The sequence below is a fragment of the Choloepus didactylus genome, chromosome 5, assembly GCF_015220235.1.
Source record: "Choloepus didactylus isolate mChoDid1 chromosome 5, mChoDid1.pri, whole genome shotgun sequence".
Lineage (NCBI taxonomy): Eukaryota > Metazoa > Chordata > Mammalia > Pilosa > Megalonychidae > Choloepus > Choloepus didactylus.
Genome location: NC_051311.1, coordinates 81,208,463 through 81,232,293, shown reverse-complemented (window position 1 = coordinate 81,232,293; position 23,831 = coordinate 81,208,463). Strand labels below are relative to the sequence as shown.

Genomic DNA, 23,831 nt, shown 5'->3' with positions numbered 1-23,831 from the left:
GGGCAGTGAACAAACAATTATATGTTTAAGCTGTGGGAAGTGGGGAGAGGATGGTGGGGGGAGGGGAGGAGGACTATGAAGGAGAATAGAGTGTGGGAAGTAGAGGAGGGAGCCTATAGCCAAAACTCATTTGGTCTGTTATATATAAATCAATTATAGTACTAATACTCCATTTACTCTTTAATCCTAGGAAGTAAAAGAGAAGAAGGGAGAAGAAAGAAGAAAAGAAGATGAAAAGAGCAAAGGCAGTTTGTTTTTTTCTCCCTGGCTGCTTTTTGAGGTAGCCCACAGTGTTTTTGGTATCTACCACTTTTCTTTATGTCCGTGTCTTCCTTGATGACTTCTGGGACCATTTTCATAGTCCCCAGATTTATCTCCTCTCCTTTTACTAAGACTTCAGCTCCACATGCAGGTCCTGCATCGCCATTACCCTTCTCCCATGAGCTCACAAATGATATACTTGAATTCTCCCCTCAGCTCAGCTAATTTCAGCTGGCTGTTAATGAGGATGTAAAATTAAACTAACATTTACTAATGTGTGAATAGTGGATAGCACTTTACCCTTTCAAGAGTTATTTGTACTTTAAAGAAAGATATAAACCAAAGGGTGATCTTTTTGGTAGAATTTTATAGGTTGTAACAACTGAAAGGCGAAATCACGAAGAATCTGGGGCTTGAAGGACAATACTTAGGCAAGAATCCCTGACTGGGAATCTGGATTCAGGGTCTGATCACCCTTTCTGCAACTCTTCCCTTACTCACTCTTCTGAATGCACGGATTGTCTAAGATAAAATCCACTGTGTGTTTTCCCTCTTTTCCTCCTTCCTACAGTAGCTCATCTGGCAATAGTTCTGGGACTTCTCTGTGGATGTGGAAGTATGTCAGAGAGGGAAGGTAAAGATAGGATTTAGGGATTGGGATTTGTGGATAATTAGAAAGTGCTGTTCCCCTACATCAGAAATTGATGAAACTGAAAAGCAGCATATTTAACATCTGATCAGAATTTTCAACAATTAATATTTTAAATTATAAAAGTAAAATATAACCATTATAACCAAGTTAAACAAAAGAAATGTAAACAGAAAATTCATGACATAAAAGCAATAATCCCTCTCTTTCCCCAACTCTAATTCCAACCTATAGAGGCAACCACTATTAGCAATTTGGGGTAAATCTTCTCACACTTTTCTCCACTCAGCTGATTTCTGCTCTCTATAATCCTGACATTTAGCTTTCCTAGCTTTCTCATAGGCTATCTTGTACAAAAGGGGTTCACATATTATATTTAACAGAGGACATAAGTGTTGCAAAAATGGAAGGTTTCCATAGCATTCTTTTAAAAAGAGTCAGTTATTGGACATTATGACAAGTCATTATTTCCCATAAAATTTTTGCTTGGAAACAGAGCTGTTGCCTAAGCTACTCATTATAAGCTCCTGTTTTGTTCTTGTGCCATGTTAAGTCTGAGGTCCCTCATCGTGTGCTTTCTTTGGGTTCTGTTTATTTGAAGACACATTTGAAAGATGGAAAAGGGGAATGCTGGTTACAGAGCAAGACCCAAAGCAGACAAAAACCTCCTCTAACTCAGAAAGGTTTTTATTCCCCTCACTGTTTGTCAGTGATTAATTAATACTTCAGTTTCTTCATCTATAAATGGGGTTAATTTTTGGATGAGTTTGTTATTCGGCATACGTTTTGGAAAAATCTCTTATTTCTTTAATGTCCTACTTCAGTGTTCTCTTCACCAGATAGAATACTTCAAGCAATTTTCAGACCAGTTTACTGTCATCTTTAGTAATTGTTAATTTGTATCAAATACATCCAGGTAAAAAATATTTTTTTGATATGGAATTTGCTTGAGAACAGAGGTCAGCTTTTGTTTTGCTTTTTACACATGACTTTTGATATGCTCTCTTTTAAAAACAATTTTACTTGAATCATTTATTGTGCAACTTCTCTGCACTTCAGATACTATTTTAAAAATCTAGGACTGACAAACTGGTGAAAACCAGTAATAGGAGTAGAATATTTAATGGTGATATTGGTCTGTAAGTGTTAGAATACTTTAAATTCAACAACATGAGTCAGCCATGAATTGCTATTATTCAAAAAGAGTAGGCATAAATGAGGCAATTATCTATGCAAATTTGGCCACAATACATTGAAGTCATTATCATTTTAATTTAAAGGATTAAATAAACAGTATAATTTTAAAATGGAGAAATTAAAACAATTAAAGCACTATATTTTAAACCCAGAGATGTATGAATTCAGAATTCCGAAGAACGACATCTGTGTGGAGCAAAGGCAACATTGAATGGGAAAAACACTTTCATCATCATAACCTGTATAAAATTTTCTTCTGGCACTCTAAACTCTGTTAGGATCCATGCCTTAAAAGCAACCCACCATTTTATCACGTTTCCCCCCTTTCTCTCGAAACGTCTTTTCCGAGATTGAAGGTGGGAAATGCTATGTGCGCCTCAGAAGATGTTTCTAGCTAGCTCTCTCTGCCTTATAATTAGTCCCAATCGCTCCCAAATTCGAGAATTAGGCTGACTTTCATCTTGATTATCGGTGTTGAAGTGAGTTCCTTTTTAATTTCTGTGTCTTTATGAGTACTTTCAGTGAGAGGCGGGAAAGGCTGCATGTAGGGCTGCCCAGGAAGTGCTCGCAGCATCTGGGTAAGTGCCTCGTACACAGCAAGGGCTTGGTACGTGGGTATTGAATGCACGACTGTGTAAACAATGCTTAAAGAGCAGATATAGCCCTTTACATAGCAGAGCAGGCACCTGATCACTTGGCATGATTTGAAAGGCACTGAAAAGACTGCCTAGTCTCTTAATTCAGATTTAATACAGTACCCGGAATTCTTACCTTGGCTTTCTGAAAACATTGTGTTTGGACATTGAATGCTGCTTTCAGATGGAAATTATTCTGGAGATAAGCCATAATAATCAACCATCAAAACCTAGTGTAAACCAAGATAGCAGTTTAGCTAATTTTCCACCAGTCTCAAAGATTTAGTACCGAAAAAGCGTTGATTCCCGGGGAAGAGAGATGGAAAATGGAGACGGGAAAGGTTCAGAATCTGGAGCGTTTGTATTCAGAGTATTCCATATACTATGGAGCAGTCAGGGGAATCCTGGGTGGGGCACTCTGAGGGTGGGGTCAACATAGAGAAGGTACTAATGGCTGTGGTGGTGGTGGTGGAGGTGGTGTATGGGTCAACTGAGGTGAAAGTTGACCTCCATTCAGTTGACTCTTCTATGAAGGAAAGAGAAGCAGCCCGACTTAATTACCTCGGTTTTCTCTTTCTGGCCAGGAGTGCACAAAAGGGGAAAAAAGGTCAGCTTATTTCCAGCTGGCTGACAGCTGAATTCTCCAGAGAATGGCTGAACAGTCCCAGTCGTTGGATTAGGGACTTTGAGAAAAAGCTACTTCCTTGCCTTGGTTTTGCATTAAGGAGATTTTCACTCCAGAATTCTACTTGAGGGGCCTGCTTATATCTACACAGAGTTGTCCTCCACCTTACATACCCCACAGCTCTCCTAGCTGGGTTAGTGTACAGCAAAAGAGCCTTCCTCCCCCAAGAAGGAAATGTTCTCTCTTCATAGAAACACTCCACTCCATCATGTCTCCAATGCAGGGTCTGGGAGTCAATTTACATAGAAGCAGATCTGTAACATCTTTTCTAACACTGCACTGTGTTGTCCATAAAAATGAACTATATGGAGATACATACTGTAGTTCCATATTTCTATTATGTGTACTTTTTGGTAATAACACGAAGGGATAATGATTACTAACACCCTGATACAGAATCCTTTCTTTCAAGAAGTTAAGTTATACCTTTTATTTGTGTATCAACTGATTTTTTACAGGTCACTTTCATCAAGGTATCATCTTGCCTTTGCAGATGTGGAAATAGGAATTCAAAGGAGAAGTGAGTGCTTTAAGGGAGGTGAAAGGATTGAAACTCAGATTTTCAGAACTCAAGTACAAAGCTCTTTGTACTACCACAGGCTTTTCACAACACATCAGACAAAACTATTAGAAACAGCAATCAAGAGGATCTTAAAATAAAGAGATGAGGCATTTAGAAGCATGACGGGGGAGGTTTCTATTCTTTAGTGTTATGTTTGGATCTGTAAGGATAAGAATCTGTTAGTAATAATACTGCCAAAAGGAGGAAATTAGTTTTAAAAAAATTAGCTTTGGGAACAGTAAAGCTTGACCTTCATTAATATGCACACATCGGCATTATCTGATTTACATAGGTGCTAGCCCCAGGTGTTAGGAAGAGCAGCCTGGAGAATAACCGCAGACCATTACAAAACTGGAGACGTAGCTTCTGTCCCTTTCTGAGGATTTTCAAATAAGCATTAATTATAACAGCACCAATTTAGGAATGTCTGATTACATAATTTCGTCAAACCTGTCATTATCCATAAATATTTCATGAAATACAGAAATACATGCAGCATTTTTCATAGCTTCATAAGATAACTTTTTTTCTCTGAGGGAAAAATATATGTTTCTTATATAATCCTCAGGTTAGGCAAATAATACTTCTAGAGCATAGAATTACACCTAGAGTTTCAATATCATGGTTACTCTTCCTGACTTTAAATTTTGGTTACAATGTGGTAGAAACTGCTTATCTGATGACAGACTTCCTCTCTTGCAATATGGAGGGAAATAAGATGATGTGATGATACACACATAATGCAGCGCTCTGCAGAGTTCAATATCCTGCAGTTTCTTTGTGTTCTTCCTGCTTGATATGCAAGCTACTTCTAGCGTTCTGGAAAAAAAAAAAAAACATTGATAAATTGATAATGGAGAATTTAACAGTAACACTGGGCACTGTGAGAGTACTATGCTGAGAAAATATTGATAGAGCCCAATGAGAGACATGTTGAGTTCATACTTAACTTTTTTCACAGTATCATCTCAATTTTATGCATGACAGATATGAAGAAGACAAGCCAGGCATTGTTCACAAAGGTAGATACAGTGTCAAACTAATCCTAGAAATGACTGACTGTTGGATTCATTCATAAAAGGAATATTTACTAAGCACCTATTATGTGCCAGGAGGGTACTGGACATTTTTGCCAATGATACAAAGATGGAAAAAGACACAACCTATGCTCTCAAAAACCTTAAAAATTATCTCTATAATGCAGTGGCTCTCAAACATTAGTGATCAGAACCACCTGAAGGGCTTGTTAAACTACAGCTTGTTGGGCCCCACCCTTACACTTTCTGATTCAGTAGGTCTGGGGAGAGGGCAAAAAGTTGTATTTCTAAAAGCCGTCCCCAGAGGATGTTGATGCTACTGGTCCTGGGGTCACACTTTGAGAATCACTGATATAATGCAATTTTCATAGAAGCAAAACAAGAACCTAACTCTTAGAAATTTTAACTTATAAAAGCCTTGTTTGCTTAAACGTGATAAATATGTTGAAGTTTTAGACAGTCAGTTGAGGCCATCCAATTAGCATGTCCCTAAAAAGAACTTCAAAGAAATAGAATAATTATGCTTCTGACCTATGTATTTTAAGAAAACAGATATGAAAAAAATGGGACAAAATGAGACCATTTTGGAGATTAAGAATGCAATACAGTGTAATATCAACACGTTATAAGGAAGATGGACACAAATAAAAAACCAAACCAAACATTTATATGTAGATGAAGCAGCACAAATCTTAGAGAAATAATAAAACAAGAAAAGAATTGTTATTTTGTTATATATAATGATAGAGGACAAAATAATTGTTAGTTACTTTGATATTTGATTTTAAAAAAATGACCTAGTTTTCTATGGACTCTCTCCTTAGATGGAATCTTTGTTGTTTAATGATAAATTGGTAATAATGGATATACTTCATTCTATACTGTATACATACAGAACGCGAAGTACAAACAATGACTTGTATTATAAAAAAGTGAATGTAGAAGTAGCAGGAGCAGCTAACAGTAAACAAAAGTCAGATCACATTGGATTTATGTGACACCCTTCCTCCGATCTTCTCAAAAAATGTCATTAATTTGCACTCAGAATATCATTGCGAGGGAGTGGCCAGCATTGTTCCACGTGTTGCTGTGTTTAAGATGGAGCTATAGAGCACAGGGATTTCATGACTCTCCCAAGAGTTAGGATCAGTATCTAGGTTCTACTGCTTTGTTTGTTTTATATTTTCGTGTAGCTTTAAACACCAGACCACATTCTTTTCTTTAAATAGAGTTTCTAGCAGTTCTTGTTCTGGATGGAATTTCCGGGGATTTAACTTGTTACTTTCTATATAGGTGAGTCCATCTTCACATGTAGGAGCTGCTTGCTGTTGTCTCTGGGGGGTGTGATTCAAGATTCACCACCAGCCTGTCGTCATTGTTAAACCTCTCTCTTCCTGGCATGTTAGACTACTGATCTTCAGGACGTGACAGGGATGGCCCTGTATTGCTGACAGGGCGGCGCAGGAATGAGACACAGACACAAAGTTAAGAATTAAGGGAGCAGAGGGCCCACTGCATCTCGTGCTAAGTGGACGCCAATGCATCCTTGCTCCAGCTATTTATTTCAGAAGATCAGGTGTACATGCTAGAGGTCCTCAGGCTTGGGAGAGCCCACCAGATACCTATGTTTACATCAGGTGTATACAATCTAGGTTTACATCAGGTGTATACAATCTAGGTTTAAGACAATTGTAGTCACAAGACACACATCTTTACAGGGCGGGCCTGCATGGCATCTATGCAGGCCTGCGGCTCAGCGTTCTAAGCCACCACCCCAGATATGCCTCAGGCAACATGGAAGACTTAGTTTCCCACAGCTCTGCAATTAAGCTGCCTCATTTCAAATCTCAACTCTACCACTTACTAGCTTTGTGACCTTGAGAAAATTTCTTATTCTTCTAAACCTAAGTTTCTCCATCTGTAAAATGGGGATTTGAGGAAACTGTGCCTGAATTGATGGGAAGGTCAGAGAGCTGGGATAAAGCCATTCTAGGGCCAGCCACTCTCTAAAGTTCAGAAGAGGAGGAATCCCTCCAACAGGAGTCTTGTTTAGCTCTGAAAAGTGACGGGCCAATTACAGACCAAGTTAGAAGCATCTAGAGCTTGCACAGATTTAGTTGTTCAGTCTCAAACTGGTTTGCCACTTCTGGTGCTTCTCTGGACTGAGTGAGGGCACCCTGGTATTCTGAGAGTACCCATCTGTTTATTTAGGTAGCAAGTTTCTCAAACAGGCCTTGGTCCTGACCTAACATAATAGGACATATCAGTGGTCTCTGCATCCCCTTGAGGTACTCTGAGGTTTGGGCCAGGTGTCCCTACATCTCACTGAAGTTAACTACTGGTAGTGATGAATCCAGCCAATATTTTCCCAAAAAGCAGAACATGAAGTTGTACTAGTCTTGAGATGGAAGATACATGTAAGACTGAAATAGAAGACAACTGTAGCTATAGTAAAGGACTGAGTTTCTAATATGAGTAATGGAAATGGCAAGGAATGAGGGAATATGGGGGAAATTTTAATTTTGAAAGAAAAAGCTATGGTGTACATCTATAAATTACAACAGTAGGCTTATTTTATTCCCTAATTAACATCTAGGTTAGAATTTGCATACAACCATGCTAATTCTTAAAAAGGTCAGAAAAATGAATCAAAGGCTTTTTTTCGAAGGGTTAATTTTTCTAACAAAATTGTTGAGTGGCACAATAGGGCATCCTTTGCTTCTGAATCAACTTCTGTAGCATACTTACAAAGAGGGCTATCTGCAGAACATTCAAGGGCCTCTTCAAAGCCTCTTTAAAGAACTGTGTCATCAGATCTTTATTTCTCAAATGTTTTCACTTTCCTGGACTTCATGAAAGCCTGTATCTTGTGCAAGACTTTGAATTTCACTGTTAATTGTAACATGCCATAATTTTTGTGAGAAACTGGCAAAGATGTGAAAATAATGCATAATATGAGAAAAGCTAGTGTGAAGCAGTGAGAGATTTTTGAATATTAACTAATTTTATGTGTGGTCAATTTCTTAGCAAATATTTTTGTGTTATGATAGGTTTGCTTGCTTATGAAACTTTGTAGGTTTGAGGACTTGAATAATAAATATATGTGTAATGTTATTGTCTCCTTAGACAGGGTCAGAGTCTTGTGGCTTTGACCTTTTTAATGTGTTATTGACAATAGGAATATCTACACTACTTTGATACTGGCTTTAATCTAACAGCTCTCTTTCCTAGAATTGGAATTTAGAGATCAATGATCCTTTTCTTGAACCAAATGTTTCTAAAAGTAAAAGGGACCCCAGAATGCCTAGATTCATAGAGGAGTGCTCCAAGTTGTAATTATTTGACATATAGTGAATGGGGTCTCCTATCTAATGAATACATATAATGGGAAATCTGTCCAGTGGTTGCTCTGCTATGGTGGACAACAAGTTTCCTCCTCTGGCAATAATAGGGCTGGAGCACTTGGTAAGGCAGCCTCCATTTATTGCTCCCTCTCAGCCAGGGAAAATTAGAGAGAACTTTCATAAATACAGGCTTCAGCGGTTGTTTAGAGGTTGGATGCCTGTGTTAAAGCCGAAGTCCTGATTTTAGTTAGTCCTCCATCTGGTGCATTGGTGGATAAAGCCACCTCTGAACAGACTTACCCATTATTTCTAGAACAGGACTACTGGTGAGGCTTCTTTCTAGTTTGGGCTTTGGATGCACCGTAGAATGGATTTTTCTAAAGTCTGTTGTCTTCTATGGACATTTGAACGATAGTTTTAGCTTAGTGCCAAAGTTAACATGAGCTCTCTAAAGCAGGGAAACTCACAGGGTGGTGCTCAAAGTGCATCTAAAGCAAAATTTCTCCACTTCAGCACAAATGACTTTTGGACTGGATTATTCTTTGTTGTGGGAGACTGTCCGATGCAATATAGGATGTTTAAAAGCAACCCTGGACTTTACTCACTAGATACCTATAGCATCCCTCCAATCATGACACGCAAAAATGTCTCCAGACATCACAAAATTCCCTTGGATGTCAAAATTTCCCCTACTTGAGAACTGATCTAAATTAACATTGGGAAATCCTGTTGACTGGATCTTCAACATATATTCAGAATCCAACCACTTCTTGCTACCTCCACTTTGTATCCTTTTCAAGACACCGTCATCTATTGCCTGGAATACTGCAATAGCTTCCTGTTCAGACTCCCTCCTTCTACCCCTGTCCCTTACCTTTTCAGTGTCTTTTCAATACAGCATACAGAATGATCCTTTCAAAACATGTCAGTTTATGTCATTCACCCTATCACAACCCTCCAATGGCTGTCCATTTCCCTTAGAGTAAAATGGCCTGGTGAGTTCAGGACAATCGCCTGCCAGGACCTGTGTGATATCTCACCACCGCTGATTGAACCAGGGATCTGTGAGGAGCCAGAGGCATGTGGGAAGCCAGTTGCCCCTGAGGAAGCTCAAAAAAATTTCTGGAAGTCCTTTCTGAAGTTGTCTTCAGAGCCAGTTCAGTCAGACAAGAATACTACCCTCATTCCTTATAGTCAGATACCTTTTCTCCCAAAAAGTTTCCAAGTCTAATTATCAATCTATTTACCAGACTATGGATGACAATGATTTCTATCTAAAAATAAAAGTTCACACTTAAAGGATGAGGATTTACCACCCCAAGTTCATTCAAAACAAAGCAGCAAGTTCTAAATGCAAATCCACAGGAGTCCCCAAATTGTTTTAAAAAATGGCAAGATTATTGGAATAAAAGTAGAAAATTCTAAGGAAATTGTGTTGAAGGATATAATACTCATTTAGATGTTTAAGTTTTGAGTGTCAAACTAAAATTGTCACAATGAATTATATCTGTACCCCATGTGTTGCTGTGAGTCGATTATTCATGTCTATAGTCTTTTAGCCATGGATATTCAAAGATGGCAATGTCAATTGAATTATGATAAGCAAAGGAACATGATAATTCAAACTGAGTAGAATATAAGAGCTTTTCTATAATATTTAAAATTAATTCCTATAGTAGGTTATAAAAATATAAAGTGTAGATTTGAAAAATATTAATGTATCTGGGATGATGAAAAAGTTCTGGTAATGGATGGTGGTGATGGTAGCACAACATTGTGAATATATGTAATCAGCAGCACTGAACTATATATTTGAATGTGGTTAAAGGGGGAAATTTTATGTTGCATATAAGTTACCAGAATAAAAATTATCCAAACAAGCAAACAAACAAAAACACCATGGAATGGCACAACACAAACAGTGAATGCTAAGTTAAACAATGGATTGTACTTAATAATACAATTATGAAAGTGTGTTTTTATCGATTGTAACTAATGTACCACATCAATGCAAGGTGTTAATAATAGGGTGGTAAATGGTAATCCTGTATTTTATGCATGATTATTCTATAAACCCACAACTTCTCAAATTAAAAAAAAAAGAGAATTGTCTCCCTCCAAAAAAGCCCAATATTTTATAAAATTTCAAGAATATGCCCTAGAAATATGGAAAATAAGACACAAATTCAATGATAAGATTGATAAATTAAGAGATAGAGAACTACAATTACAAAAGAAACAACAGGCATTTTTTTCCCCAGATTAACATGAAACAAGATCCTATGAAAACAGTAAAAGTTAGGAGTAGTTAAAGATGACAAAGTTAAAAAAAAAAAAGTGCCTCACTTTGATAAGCAAAAAATGTCAACAATCTTAGAGCACAGAAATAGTGATTACCCCTCTTACTACAACTTGGGAAGATCACACTTGGCTTTGCTAGTCTGCATTCAGTCTCTCCATGTGGGAAAGATAGAACTAACTGGATAGTTTTTCCACAAGGAAAAAAGGAGCATGAATTCTAAAAAGTATGTAAAGATTGATACAAAAATGATAAAATGCTAACAATGTTTGATAAATTCTAAATGGGAATACAGATGAGAAAAGATACAGTAGAATACGTTATAGCAATGTGTAATGGGTGAAAGTAAGCAAAAGCAAACTTGAAAGTAGAACATAACAGAGAATATTTTTTTGACAAATGGTAATGTCCTATTGCATAGCAAGAGCCCCACAAGGGAATTTGAACGTAAACTGGAAATACTTAGGTTCTCAAACGTGTATTCTCAAATGTGCAATCCAATGAGAGGGGGATAATTCCTTGTTTTTTGTTCTTCCTGACGTGTTACAAACAACTCATTTTTCAGGGGTTTTGTGAAATATCATTAATTTTTTTTCTTTTACTACCTGTTTTTTGGCCATCAAGTTTCTTGAGGGAGAGAATATGACAATCTGATGGAATATGTTAATTTATACACCTATAACTTTAAGCCACTCTTAGACATGAAGTCTATTTTCTCCCCAGGCCTTTGGCCTAGGATAATGTTTTTGCTGCCATAGAAAATTATGACATCTTTCACAGACAGTTGCAAAAGTAAACTTGTAACAACAATCTAAAAACTTCATTATTAAATTAAAAGATGCAATCTAATAAGAGGCAGAGTTCATCAAGTCATTTGTTAAAACATATTCATTAAGAAAACACATTTCCTCACACTAGAGACTCCATAAATGGCAATTATAGTCCCTGACTAGCCCGCCAAGTTTATTTAATTCACAATGCAGTTGAAACTGAATGTCCTATAAATCAGATAACAGGCCATTTGGGGGGACTGAAATAGGAGGCAGTGGGAGGAATAGTCAGGAAACCCGACTGCCATTATAAACTAGTTCTAAGGGAGTTGATTTTAGGACTCAGGATGCCAACGTCTCTAACATGCCCTAGAAAATTGGGAGACAGGGACAGAAAAGAAGGAAGAGTGGGAGATGGAGTACTCTTCTGAGTCCACGAGTAGCTGTGGAAACCTAGAGGGGAGGGAGGTCTGAAAGTTTGCCATTCAACTCTATTTCCAACTCCAAATCAGGGCCAGCCATTACTCATTGGCAATAGACCTTGAGGATCTCTAAGCAGGAAAGTGGGGTCCTTCCATGCTCAGGCCCAGCACTGGCTGGCTGGCACTTCACATGTATGGATCAAATCACCTAAAATTGAGTGTTTATAAGTTAAAGAATACTGGTACTGAAAAATGGTGCTCCTTTTTTCTCTTCATTAAAATTATTTCAATTCCTTCATACTGCTATCCTTTCCTGTTGAATGTTCATATTCTTACAAATTGACTGTTTTATTAATACTGACCTCAAAATAAACTCTCTCATTAGACTACTCAGTCTTCTATCTCAAAATGAGAAAGGTCATCAGGAGAGGATTCTCTCTCTCCCTCCAAACTCCTTTCCAAGAAACCATTGTTTAGAATTGTTGAGAGAATATCCTATGTGGATCTCTTGCACTTGTTGAGAGAATATCCTATGTGGATCTCTTGCACTTTTGCAAATTTTGCAAAGTGAGGCACGAACTGCTCCTCAATCCTCACTGTCTTTTCAAGGATGTTTGTAAAAAGAACTGGACTTGGAAGACAGATAGTGTTTCCCTCCTGAGCAAAGAGCAGTGTTGCTTACAACCTTGGAACAAAAAGATAATGTCTTCCTCCGGAGCATTGGTCAGCTATGCTTACTGTCCATCATAAAAGATTTGAGTTTCCTAAACTGAGGGTTTCCCTCTTATAATGCAATTCAGTAATTTCTACAGGAATTAGGGCTCTGGGAATCATTGCAAAAGCTGATACTGTAACTGCTATTGCTCTGAGTGAAAAACTCATCCTGGTCTCTCTCTTTTTTTTTAATTTCTTCAGGATCCACAGTAATGTCACCTTTCTCATTCATTATTTTGTTTATATGGGTCTTCTCTTTGATTTGTCATTCTGGCTAGGGGCTTGTCAATCTTGTTGATCTTCTCAAAGAAACAACTTTTGGTGTTATTTATCCTCTCTATTGTTTTTTTGTTGTCTATGTCATTTATTTCTGCTTTAATCCTTGTTATTTCTTTTCTTCTACTTGGTTTAGGATTGGTTTGCTGTTTATTTTCTAGCTTCTTCAGTTGATCCATTAGTTCTTTAATTTTGGCTCTTTCTTCCTTTTTAATATATGCGTTTAGTGCTATAAATTTCCCCGAGTACCGCTTTTGCTGCATCCCATAGGTTTTTGTATGTTGTATTCTCATTTTCATTCATCTCTATATATTTAGCAATTTCTCTTGCTATTTCTTCTTTAACCCACTGATTGTTTAGAAGTGTGTTGTTTAACCGCCAGGTATTTGTGAATTTTCTAAGACTTTGATGGTTTTTGACTTCTAATTGTATTCCATTGTGATCAGAGAATGTGCTTTGAATAATTCCAATTTTTTTAAAATTTACTGAGGCTTGTTTTATGTCCCAGCATATGGTCTATTCTGGAGAAAGTTCTGTGAGCACTAGAGAAGAATGTGTATCCTGGTGATTTGGGATGTAATGTTCTATATATGTCTGTTAAATCCAATTCATTTTCAGATTGTTTAGGTTTTCGATTTCCTTATTGGTCTTTTGTCTGGTTGATCTATCTGTAGGAGAGAGTGATGTGTTGAAGTCTCCCACAATTATTGTGGAAACATCCATTGCTTCCTTCAGTTTTGCCAGTGTTTGTCTCATGTATTTTGTGGCACCATGATTGGGTACATAAACATTTATGATTGTTATTACTTCTTGTTGAATTGCCCCTTTTATTAGTATGTAGTGGCCTTCTTTGTCTCTCATAACATCCTTACATTTAAAGTCTATTTTATCTGAGATTAATATTACTATACCTGCTTTCTTTTGGCTGTAGCTTGCATGAAATATTTTTTTCCATCCTTTCACTTTCAATTTCTTTGTGTCCCCGTGTCTAAGATGAGTCTTTTGTATGCAACATATTGAAGGTTTATTTTTTGATCCATTCTGCGAATCTATATCTTTTAATTGGGGAGTTTAATCCATTTATATTCAATGTTATAACTGTGAAGGCATTTCTTGAATCAGCCATCTTTGGTTTATGTTTGTCATATATATTTTTTCCCTCTCTCTATTAACATCCTTTAATGTACCCATCCTGAATCTCTTTAGTACTGAACCGTTCTCCATCTCTCTCTCTTCTTTCTTTGTTTCTCTGTCTGTAGGGCTCCCTTTAGTATCTCCAGTAGGGCAGGTCTCTTGTTAGCAAATTCTCTCAGCATTTGTTTGTCTGTGAAAAATTTAAGCTCCCCCTCAAATTTGAAGGAGAGCATTGCTGGATAAAGAATTCTTGGTTGGCAATTTTTCTCTTTCAGAATTTTAAATACGTCATGCCACTGCCTTTTTGCCTCCATGGTGGCTGCTGAGTAGTCACTACTTAGTCTTATGCTGTCTCCTTTGTATGTGGTGAATTGCTTTTCTCTTGCTGCTTTCAGAACTTGCTCCTTCTCTTCCTTATTTGACAGTGTGATCAGAATATGTCTTGGAGTGGGTTTATTTGGATTTATTCTATTTGGAGTTCGCTGGGCATTTATGATTTGTGTATTTATGGTGTTTAGAAGATTTGGAAAGTTTTCCCCAACAATTTCTTTGACTACTCTTCCTAGACCTTTACCCTTCTCTTCCCCTTCTGGAACACCAATGAATCTTATATTTGGATGTTTTATTTTATCTATCATATCCCTGAGGTCCATTTCAATTTTTTCTATTTTTTTCCCCATTCTCTCTTTTGTTCTTTCATTTTCTGTTCTGTCATCTTCCAGGTCACTGATTTGTTGTTCATCTTCCTTTAGTCTTGTACTATGAGTATCCAGAATCTTTTTAATTTGGCCAACAGTTTCTTTAATTTCCATAAGGTCATCTATTTTTTTATTTACTTTTGCAATTTCTTCTTTATGTTCTTCTAGGGTCTTCTTCATGTCCTTTATATCCTGTGCCATGGTCTTGTCATTTATCTTTACTTCTTTGATTGGTTGCTCCAAGTACTGTGTCTCCTCTGATCTTTTGGTTTGGGTGCTTGGGCTTGGGTTATCCATATTTTTTGTTTTTCTGATATGCTTTAAGATTTTCTGTTATTTTTGGCCTCTTGGCATTTGCTTAACTTGATAGGGTTCTTTTAGGATTTGTAGACTGATTGAAATCCTTATCTCTAATTTGTCAGATCTACAGCTTCATGGAGTACACTTTCTCTAATTAACCAGCAGGTGGCATCCACGAGCCTCCTATTCCCCTCAAGCCAGTTCTCCCCTGCTTTGTCTTTGTGGTGAGTGGGGATATGAGTCTTGTGGGATCCAATTGGTGTACCAAGCTTGCGTGTGTAGTTGGTGTTGCCTGCCCTATATATGGGGCATGTGTCTGGGCGGTCGGGGTGGGGGGGGGTGGCTCTAACAATCAAATCTCCCTGGTGTTCCTGGAGATTTAAAGCTGCTGCAGTAGTCTAATCCTTCAGTTCAGTCCTGCCACAGTTTGTCTCTGCTGCTGACCCACAAGTCCTTAGTATTGGCGTATGGCCCCTGAGACTTGCGAGTGGGTCCCTCTTCCAGGTCGTGCATCCCCAGGTCCTCTATTGAGGGATGACTGTGCTATGTTACTGGTGAGCACCGTACCCCCAGGGCAGTTCTGGGCTGCAGGGCTGTGTAGGAAGGCTCCCAGTCTGCTGAAAGGATGGCTGAATGAGATGTGTTAATTCACACTGCTCCGTCTTCCCAACTCCGGGACAACCAGCTGAGGGTGCAGGGAAGGCTAATGTCCATGCCCAATTTTGTGGTGTGTACATGTGTTATTGGAAGCACTTCCCATCACACTGGGTTGTCTGGGGCAGCTCTGGGCTCTGGGGCCAGTGATGGGCAGGAGTGTTCCTGGTCCACCGGGATGATGGCTGTGAAAGGATGTCCCCTTTTTCTTGGGAAGTTGTGGTGTTTAGTGAATTTTCTTAGCCACTGGACTTATTGCTTTGTGTCACAGAGCTCTCTTAGTTCTGTTCTTGTTTTGACTTGCCCAAATTGCAAGTCTTTGAGTCTTTCTGTACTGGGCTTCTTAGAGTAATTGTTTTAGAAAAAGAAAAAGATAAAAAAAAAAAAAAAAGGGAAAGGCCCTCCTTGCAGATCTAATGGGTTATTGAAATGCTAAGAGACAAGGCAATTAGGGCCATTAAGGAATGGTACAGGGGGCAGAGAAACCTGTTTTTCTTCTGGATTTGCATATGAGCCTGACTCTGCCCTTCCCCTTTCTATGTGCATCAGAACTCCAAAAAGCCTCCGCTTTTCTTTTTGGGTTTTCCTTGCTGTTTTGCTATCCCTATCTCCTCTCCACCAGGCTGGCTGTTCCTGGATTCTCTGGTGTCTGGTCTTGGTCTATCTATGATTGGAGTTTGGATCAGTAGAATGAATTTCTGATAAGAGCCGCAACTGCAGTTCTCCCTCCTGGATCCCAGTGCTGATGGCCCCTCCTCCCAAGGGACTGAGCCTGGCAGGAAGAGGTGCGGATCCCCTGCCCACAAAAGCTTAGAGATTTCGCTGAACTCAGCAGTTCCACGTGTTCATGAGTGTTGTATGAAGTATGCCCAAAGTCAAATTGCTCTGCGATGTCCGGTCCATGCAGATCCTGGCTTTCTACCTACTTCCCTGGAGGAGTAACTAAAATGTATACCTCACCATTCCACCATCTTGCCCCTCATCCTCACCCTGGTCTCTTAACATGGGAGGTTCCTGTCTTCTACTTGCATCCATGAAACAGTGGTAGGCTAACTTGTTCACTTGCAAGTAGGTAATTTATTAGTTTGTGGCAGGCTTACTTTCAAATAAAAGTAGAACATTTTCACTACAATTCTGATAGGCTTATATATCAGAATCTACAAAATTAATTAAATATATCACCTGTCTCTTTGGAAAACACTCTGCTCATTTATATTCTAAATAATTTAGCATAAGGAATGAGATGTTTTTTGAGAAGGAAGACAGAATTGATTGATAAAAAGAGTTTTGGAAATTAACTGTGAATGCTAGTTTTATACTATTTTTAAAACTTTTTTTATTATTATATTCCAAGTTATATATATATAATTCTAGTTTTAAATGCCTGTCTGTTGCTTTTCTTTCCTATTCTAAGTATTTGAAGAAAAAAAAATAGGTGCCATTATTCCAAATTTGTTCAGTGGCTCAAAGGACAAACACAACTGGTTTTCTCTTCTACCATCAGATCTTTTGAACTTAGCCTGTTGTGGGAGAGCATATGGCTGTGCATTTCCTGATGTGTACAGCAGAGGATGGCTTAGTCCTGGTTAGGTATGGGAGAAGGTAGAGCCTAACACAATCTTAAGGGTTAAACACAAATAAGAACCACATTTTACACTTTTAGAAATATTTTATTATTAGCTTTAAATGTAGATTTAGATTTTCTTGGTGGTGTATTCTCAATGAATACACTCACTTCTTCACTTTCCTTATTTTATAATTTATATAGAGATTGAGAAATCTTCCTTAATTGTTAAAACAGGTTTCTCTTAAGCTCCACAAGCTTCTGGTACAGACAAGCTGTTCAGAAAGTACAGAAAACACTTCTCTTGTTTCTAAGTGTCTGATCATTGGATCTCTAGTGCCTTATACAAAGCAGGATGTCAATGGATACTGGTTAAACACTGGAGTTATGTAAGTGTATTTTTGTTCCTTTAAAACATCCTAGCAGTAGGATTAGGATTTTTCCCTCTATGTGTATAGACAATGAACTTTCTTACTAGACAAGCTAGTCCTTAACTAATTAATAGCCTTGAGAAATTCAAAGATTATGGTGTAAAATATTAGGATTTTTAAAAGATTGAATACTTGGAATTGTCATGATAACAAGCACTTCATTTTAGATGGTCTTCCATCAGATAAATTACACTCAATTTGACACAAAGGAATGATAGAAAATAACTTGAAACATCATTAAAAATATTTGTCCTTGCTCAAGCTTTGGAACTCAAGTTTGGTCTTATAAATGAAATACCCATGTGCAAAATTATTTTATTGAGGGATAAAAAGCAATTTTGAAAACACTTAATAATGACAGTAAATTGATGGAACACATTTATCTGCATTATCTCATTTAACATTCACAACAACTATTATCCCTATTTTGCAAGCGAGGAGACTGAGACCTAAGGAAGGTAAGTTACTTGCCCACGTTCACATGGCTGCTAATGATAGAATTCTCATTCAGTGCTGTTAACTAGAGGGACTGAGTTCCTACGCATTCTGTATACTGGCCCACCATAATTAACCAGCATTTTAAAACTTGTTTTAAAATATATTCAACAAGAAGAACAAGCTTTGCTCTCAGAGAAGCAGACTAGGGGGAGAGGGAGAAGAGAATCAGAATTTTGAACAGCCTGGACTCTCTCTAATCACTCTTTCATCTCCTTGTGTCAGTGGTGGAGATGGATGAAGAGGCATTCCTGCCCAGGCCAGAATCTGGAAGTTGCAGGGATTATCAAATGTACTGTTTCAGCCACAGGTTTACCTTACCTCATTTTCAACCCACGAGTCAAAGACCTGGCACTGCTCTGTCATTTAGAAAACCAGAGCTTTTATTTATTTGAGCCTATAAATTCCTGTTAAGATACCCCATTGTATAGCATTTATTTTAGCAGTCGGGAAACTACAACACCTTGCAATAAGAAAATAATAGTATCTTTCAATGAAAACGGAAATTCTCTTTTTTATAAAAATGCTGTCAGACATTTGATATCTCAGAAACCAAATCCAAAGAAGAGATTTGCATTTCTCCTATTTCAAATCTCAACCTAGGACTAGCCAGTAGAAGAGAAAAGAAAACAAATTATGCATATGTCACGAATAGCTTGTTAGAAACCTATTAACTTTTAACTGTTAAGTTTTAACACTGAGGGTATTAGGTTAAAGCTATCCACTTAAGAAAATTGCAAAATGCCTCCCTTCGGAGGAAATTAACTCAATTCTATGAAGCTAAGACTACGAACTCTACAACTAGAAGGCATACACTTTAGCAGCACTAATCAATTAAGCCTCATAATCCTAAGGAAATGAAACTCTAGCTTTCCTGAGAGGCCACCTCAGCTGACGTCTATAACCTTCAATTGCAGATGCCCCATTAGGTCTTCACGCTGGGCTGCTGAGAGGCAGCTGCTGGTTCCTGTTATCTGCCTGAGGCAGTGCGAGCAGCAGCAGGTTTCTAGATTACCCAGGTCTGAGCAACCTTGTGTTTGGGGAGTTCATCCTTGAGTGTTAGTCAGGAGATAAAGCACTTCCTCTTGGCCCTGACCCAGACTTTCTCCTGGGGGCAATATGCAATTTGTTTAATCTCTCCATACTACGAGTACTTTATTCAGCCAATCATACCTAAGGATGGCCTTGCAAATAAAGCTTTTGTGGTGTGATTTACAAGGTCCTCAGTGACAGGAGGTTACTGCCTCTTACCCCACTCTCTCGACCCCCACTCAATTGCCAGGAATTAACTCTTCATAAACTTGGCATGCCAAGGAAGCCACAAATTACCCTGTGAAAAAAAACATTTATATATAAATATATAAATTATCCTCTATTGTGGACACTCTCTGTTTTCATATTTCTGGTCACTCTCTGTTTTTCTAGTTTTTACCATTTCTTGTTAACTAACAGTGATCTCTCTTTCCTCTGACCTCCTTAGTCTAGGTTTTGTGTTCTAGAGGGTGATCCCTGACTTTTTTTATAGCCCTGTGGTCCTGCCTTGGCCAAGTGAACCCACTCCCAAAGGCCCTCAGCTCAGAATTCTCAGCCTTGATGCCCACCCTCCTGACCAAGATTCTCTCCCCAGACCCTGTTCAAGTTTGAATCCCCCATGGCTGACCAAGCCACTGGTCTCTCAACTGAAAACTCACAACCAAACTACTTCGGCTCTGTAGGCGGAGAGTAATAGAAAATGAGGTTGGCAAGGTAATGGGTTACAGTAGTAGCAGGGCTATTTCACTGAGCACAAGCCCTGATAATATAGGCTCATCCCTCCAAAGGAGGCAATATACCCAGCAGGCATTTCAGGCTTCATGGAAAGTTTTTTACATATGGCCTAATTGGTTCCATCAAGTTTGATATCAGACTGGGTGATATCAGACTCTTCTGGTAGATCCAATCAAAGTACACATAAAAACCACAGAAAAGGACGCAAACTTGTGAAGAACAATCAGATCATAACATACTGGACCTCCCAAAATCAATTATTTTTATTCTGAACTGTCACTTATACTGTTAGCATTTTGACCCGAAGTTAACATTGAATGAGTTCAGTTTGATTTAGATTCTGGAGTCCAAAGTCATTTAATTTCTTTTGGCATCATATATACCAGAAAAATAATTGTTAGTTTTCAGAAACACTTTTTAACTTTCTGGGGAAGTATTTTACTTTAGAAGGTAAACTTCTAGTAAAAAGATAAGAAATTAAGTTTCTTTTTGGTATGTAAAATTCTCAAGAAGCATAACAGAGCTGTCTGTACACAGAAATTAAGTAAATTTAATGATTTATTATTGAGTACAAGTGTAGGAAAAACCTTGGTACTTATCTTCACGGAGTTCATAGTTTAATTCATACATAAGACAAACACATATGAAAAGGGAAGTATTATAGGTACCATATGCCAGTGAAAAAAATGGTTATTTCCAAAAAGCTCTGCCTGTTGTCCTTCTATCATGATTCTCTAATCTCTGCAACTTACCCCAACTCTCTTAGCCCCGACCCCTCGTCTGGAAACAATCAAAAGTGGGGAATGGATTGGAGGTAGGCAAGACTGAAGACAGGAGGCCAGTTAGGAGGATATTGCAATAATACAGGCAGGACATGATGATGATTTGTAGTACAATTATGGTGTGGCAGGATATGCTTAAATTCTTTTGTTGCCTTTCCAGATCCACCCTCCACCTTCCTTCCGGCTACGCTGAGCCTTGAGAAGGGGACCCACAGGGGCTACATGGACTTTGCCCTCTGGTTCAGGTTAGTTTCAGTAAATGGGAGGCACCTGTAGAGGACTGGAAGGCAGAAGAAGACCAATCTGAGATTCTGATGCCCCCAGGCTCCATTCTTGTTTGGTCACTGCTGGTTGGCTACATCCTTCTTGCAAAGGCTACAACACGTGTCCAACAGCCCTACCCAGATAGCCACCCTCTCTGGGTTGGGTAACCAACCACTCTTGCCCCTTTTGGCCTAGGTGTAGTAGCACCCAAGTTACTGCATTATCCCTTATCAGCCCTGCACATAACTTTATAAATATTCTCACTATTAACTCTCCTAAAATTATGAAGTTTGTATGTACCACCTGCAGCCCTGAATGAAATACAAGAGACGGTGAGAAGTAGTTGGATATGAGAAGCTGAAATGGTATAATTTAAAGGACCCTTTATATGACAGAGTGCAGGAGAGAGAGCAAGCAGTTGTTGATGATAATTCTTACAGATAATACATTTGAGTGGTGTTCTGGAGAGCACAAGGCAAGAGGATTTGGTGAGTAAATATGTGGCACAATGGAGAAGAGGAATAAAGTATTCTGTCATTGAATATGTAGAAAAGCTGTACGGTACCCTTGATAATGCTCTTTCTCACACATTTTGGGCTGTGGACTGCTTATCCACTTTGGGTGGACAAGGAAATGATTAACTGGGAAGCTGATCATATTACTGTGAAGTTATTTTATGCTATTAAGTAATTTGTATATGTTGTTTGAAAAGTACAGTATTTTATTTCTGCCTGTTTTTACTTCCTTTCTCCCAGTAATCTGTGCATTGAAACCCAGGAATACTTTCCAGTCCTCCCCCAAGGTTGCCAAGTGGAATGCTTACATAGAAACCTGGCCAGGCAAAGGAACCCCTTACAGCTGCCTGACAGGTGAGCTCTAACTTGTGCTGGAGATAAAGCAGGGCAAGTGGCTTTCACTGCTTTTTCTTGGATTTACTTCTCTAATGGCAAAAAAAAAACAAAAAAAAAAACAAAAGGCTAGTCCTGGAAGAAGGAGCAACAACAGGAGCTCAAGGAGGTAATGAGCGCATGGGGCAACGCTGGACCTTCTTACTTCAGCTGAATTGGCAGACAGCCAAAAAAGACAACATGAGCGATTCCCAAGAAACAGAATCCTGGATGAAAGGTGCATGATGGTCCAGTCTAGTGCTCTTGCCTCTTACCAAACTTAGGGGGAGATTTGAGTAATAACAATGCTTATGAAATGAGATTTACAGTAACTAACCTCATAAGAAATCCTTAAACATATACATGTGGCACTATATGTATATATAGTTAGTTCAGTCATTAAAATAACACCACCACAACTACAAAACAACAATCACAAGGAATGGGACCAAATAACTTGTTTATACTGACCAGTCAGAACAGGTAAAACAAACAACTGTGCACACAGGCATCGTTTAAGTCATAATCACTTTTCATGTTATATAGGCCAATTATTTTGTTAAATAAGTGTAAGAAACTTTCACAAGGAATACAGAATTACCTTTATTGCTCCCTTCTTTCCCCTAAAGGTGAAAGGTTATTAAAATCTTTTCTTCCTTGTGAACTTAAAGATTTTGCTTCTCATAGATCCTCATTATCTCTTAGCTCAGAAATAAACATTGGTATATCGGCGAGTTTGAGCAAAAGGGGACTGTTCTGATATTTCACCACTGCAATTAGATGTGATATGCTAGTACATCAAGACATCATGTACATATACAGAAAATTAGCTTCATTTCTGCAGTTTGTGCTTTCTGCTTGGCCATCAATAGGGAAATTGTCTCGCGAATGCCATTCTTCCCTTGTGTGAACTCAGTCTGACCTGAGCCTCACAGCTTCACATCACTAGAGGCAGGTGCTCTGAAAAGTTCAAATAAAAATCAGACAGAGTCCCCATTTTCTAATTCTCTTAGTTTCAATTTGTTCATTAAAAGAATAACTGTAATTATAGCTAGTGTTTTACTAAATGTCAGGCGCACTGCTTGGTCCTTTAAGTACTTTTCTCTTGTTTTATCCTTACAACAAATTCACAAAGTAGGCTTTGTTATCCATTTTATGGACATGAAAACCATGATTCACAGAGGTTAGGTGATCTGATTTAAGTTACTCAGCTATCAGCTGGCAGAGGCAGAATTCAAATTCAGCTCTAAATGACTCTACATTATATTTGTATGGAGCTCTGAGGGTATTTTTCTAGATGCTGCTGTTTAGGTTTTCTTAGACTGAGTGTATATGTAACTATGAATGAATTATGTTTAGAGGGTTTGGGATTGGGTTAGAGGGAGTCATTTTCTTTAATTGTTTAAGCATTGCTTTATTCTGGTTCGATTGTTTAAAAGGTGGCATAAAGTGTAGGACATTATTTTCCAAGCTTATTTTTGACAAAGAGAGTCAGTCTATCTCCATACGGACCAAACTGATTATTTTTGACAGTTTTCAATGGCTCCCTCACTGTGGGTAGCTGTAGGAAAGAGAGAAGAAACGTTCAGACAGGAGGGAAAGAATCATCGGCTTTATATGAAGAGATATGCACACACATGTATTCCTTGTAAAAGATTAACATTCCATGCTACGTTTGCCACCAGAGGGAGTCATATGAATACCATAATATATTGACAAAGGAAAAGGAAAAAATCATTAAATATTTTCTCCCGGTTCCATTGGTATTTCAACTAGCATTCAGAATTTAGCAGAACCAGTCTAACTATGAGAAAGGACTTATCTCACTGTAGGCTTAAAAATAGAAGAAACATGCTGCTTAAATTACTCATTCAGGGTAAAAGATAAACACCAAAACAAAATAATGGACCCTTCCAGATTTCAACAACATGAGCTTTGTATTATTCCAAAACTGAAAAAATTAAGCTGTGATCATTTTTGTTCCAAAAATAATTATTTACTATT

The 23,831-nt window shown here is 38.2% G+C and overlaps 1 long non-coding RNA gene across 1 annotated transcript; it reads left to right on the top strand.

Moving 5' to 3' along the window:
- The first annotated feature begins 233 nt into the window (after positions 1-233).
- LOC119534905 lies at positions 234-21,917 on the top strand. Its single transcript, XR_005217129.1, has 3 exons — positions 234-280; positions 20,837-20,921; positions 21,696-21,917. It is a non-coding gene; the product is annotated as an uncharacterized LOC119534905 (long non-coding RNA).
- Positions 21,918-23,831: the final 1,914 nt, after the last annotated feature.